Genomic DNA, 3,262 nt, shown 5'->3' on the forward strand with positions numbered 1-3,262 from the left:
AAAAACATGCAAACACACAGAAAAAACACATGCAAACACAAAAAACACATGCAAACACAAAAAAACACATGCGAACACAAAAAACATACAAACACACAAAAAACACATTCAAACACAAAAAACACATGCAAACACACAAAAAAACACATGCAAACACAAAAAACACATGCAAACACAAAAATAAAATGCAAACACAAAAAGCTTCACAAAAAAGTTATTTGTTTGACTGCCCCAGTGGTCTGTAGCACTTCCATTTTGTGGACTGAGTTTGCAGTTGTTTTCACTGTTTGCATTTGTTTTCACTGTTTGCAGTTGTTTTGCACCCATCAGCCACCGTAGGAAAATGATCCAATATTACAAGTTTGAGAGTAAAAGTATATGAACTTTTTCTTTCAATATCTGGTGTGACAGTTTTCTGTCTTGTCCACGTGATCTTTAGCAAACTATAGACGAGCAACAATGTTCTTTTTGGAGAGCAGTGGCTTTAACTTCAACCCCTGCCATGCACACCATTGTTGTTCAATGTTCTCCTGATGGTGGACTCATGAACATTAGTCAACGTGAGAGAGGCCTTCAGTTGTTAGAAGTTGTCCTGGGCTCCTTTGTGACCTCGCTGACTATTCCACACCTTGCTCTTATGCCCTATTTACACGGACACGGTACGGGGGGAAACGTAGGTTTTTTCGTATGTTAATTAGAAGAAAAGATCCACATTGACACAGACGAATTTAGACTTTACATGCATCCAGAGGAATACCCCCAACCCCACCGAATCTGCTGTAGTTACCATGCCGGGTCATTAGATGGCGCTGTGAATTTTGTACATTCATCTAATGCGCATACGTGTTGCCTCAGCATGCTCCTTTCCTCTGGGCTAAAAGCTCAGCTAAGAACAACTTAATAACAAGTTAAAGCTGGATTCTGGCTGGATTTTGGATAAGAGTCGACAGATTTGACGACAAGTGGGACCGCTTCATCTAACAGCTCCACACCGGTCGCTGAGTGGACAAGAACCGAGTCGACGATGTCGATCTTTACTCCGTGATCATCAGTAGCTGATTTACAGCAGGTAAATCAACGTTCTTAATAATGTTTGCTTGTGTTTACTTTGATCACACAACAACCAACTGAGTTTTTATTTTTTCCTGAAAGAAGAAGAACCTGTCCTTCCACTAGGCGGACCGGTTCTGAACGAGGCTCGGCCCAGGTGCAGTGCAGGAGGACGTCGAAGAGAGAGATGTTGGATGAACTATTTATTTAAAATTCCCCTCAGTTATTTTATTCAATCCATTCAATATTTTGATCTAAATTAAGCTAAGGAGTCACAGCCTTCATTAATGCTGTTTACAGTTTGATTAACGTGCTTTTATGTGCTCAGTTTAATTATCAGTGTTTGTGTGACATATAGTTTGTAGTGTTGAATAAATAAATAAAAATTAAACCTGATGTCTTCATTTTCAACTTTAGTAACAGGCAATATGTTTCGCATCACTTTAGTCACACAATTTGAATTACATAATGCCCAGATAGCTTCATTTAGCTCAGAGCTTCATTATATCTCTCACACTAACATAAATACTGTTTATTATTATTAAGCAGTTATTATTTAGCATATTTAGTATGTTATAGTGCAGCACGACGTGTGTGCGTTCCTTGACAGGCTCGTTCTATAAACAGCGACATTAGAACTGGATCAGATTGTGCCTCTTCCAACACAGATGTCGGTCACAGCACCTGGAATTCGACTTAGATTAACTACGAGATAAAAAATATATTCCATCAGTCATAGCTCAGAAAGCCCTGTGTCCACCGCCATGTTGATAGAAATATAGCGTCTGTCTGCGTGTGTGTGTGCACATGTGGTTTAACACAAAGCCTCAGCGGGAGATGTTTACATTATCAGCGGGGGTCAGCGAAAAACCTCCACTCTGGAAGGTGGATTCAGAAACCTCTGGATTCAAAGAGGGGGGGCCACTGGTGTCGTGTAAATGATCAGCAGAATTGCAGAGAGAAAGTGATCTGTGTTGGTCCACCACTCCTGGGGAGGGTAACAATGGTCTTGGGTTTCCTTCATTTATTCACAATCTGTCTGACTGTGGATTGGTGGAGTCCAAACTCTTTACAGATGGTTTGTAACCTTTTCCAACCAGATGAACATCAACAACTTTTTTTAAGAGGTCATCAGAAATCTCCTTTGTTCCTGCCATGATCCACTTCCACAAACATGTTGTGAAGATCAGACTCTGATAGATCCTGTTCTTTAAATCAAACAGGGTGTCCACTCACACCTGATCATCATCCCATTGATTGAAAACACTTGACTCTAATTTCACCTTCAAATTAACTGCTAATCCTAGAGGTTCACATACTTTTACCACTCACAGATATGTAATATTGGATCATCTTCCTCAATAAATAAATAACCAAGTATAATATTTTTGTCTCTTTTGTTCAACTGGGTTCTCTTTATCTACTTTTAGGACTTGTGTGAAAATCTGATGATATTTTAGGTCATTTATACAGAAATATAGAAATTATAAAGGCTTCACAAACTTTCAAGCACCACTGTATGAGCAAGCTAAGTGTCAAAGGGTCTCAGCAGAACTGACAGTCCCAAAATCAGAACCTCTAAGCAGTAAAGGTGACCATCAAACACGAGACAGCATAACCAGTAATCTTCACACAAGATTTGAATAGTGAATGTTTGTGATTTTGGAGGAGAGTATTTTTCTGGACTGGAATTGAACAGTGAATGCACGTAAACCTCAGTGATTTTGGTGCAAGATATCCGAGTGGTTAGGACTTACACTGTGTATAAGACCAGCGGGAGGTTTTATTTTTGCTTGTCTGTAGCAACACAACATGACAGATCCTGGTGAGGGATGGAGCAATTTTACCACAACCAGGCTCATTGGTGGGGCCATGGGGTGGCCAGTGGTGGCCTTGGCCACCATATATTAATGTATTGATGTAGATGATGTAGATCTTCAGCCACCCCAATCATTTGAGGAAAATATACTATTAAGTAACAAAAAAGGTTGAATCATGTCATCTGGACTTCGTTTATTTTGTTAAAAAGAAACGTTTCGCCCCTCATCCAAGAGGCTTCGTCAGTCTGAGGCCTAGCCATCTGGTATTACCCAGAAGCCACCCTGACTCTTGTGTTTCAAGCCTGCCTCAGATACCCCTGAAGTCTGGCCTTTTCACTAATGGTTTCAAAAACACAAAGTTTGTTTTCTCAGTCATCCAGGTATATAACAAC

At 40.0% G+C, this 3,262-nt stretch overlaps 1 protein-coding gene across 1 annotated transcript in view; it reads left to right on the top strand.

Annotated features, from left to right (window-relative positions):
• Nucleotides 1-3,262, top strand: part of LOC119420856 (chymotrypsin-like protease CTRL-1) — a 16,186-nt gene that overhangs the window by 503 nt on the left and 12,421 nt on the right. The window lies entirely within an intron of this gene.

The sequence above is a fragment of the Nematolebias whitei genome, chromosome 1, assembly GCF_014905685.2.
Source record: "Nematolebias whitei isolate Nwh7 chromosome 1, NemWhi1, whole genome shotgun sequence".
Classification (NCBI taxonomy): domain Eukaryota; kingdom Metazoa; phylum Chordata; class Actinopteri; order Cyprinodontiformes; family Rivulidae; genus Nematolebias; species Nematolebias whitei.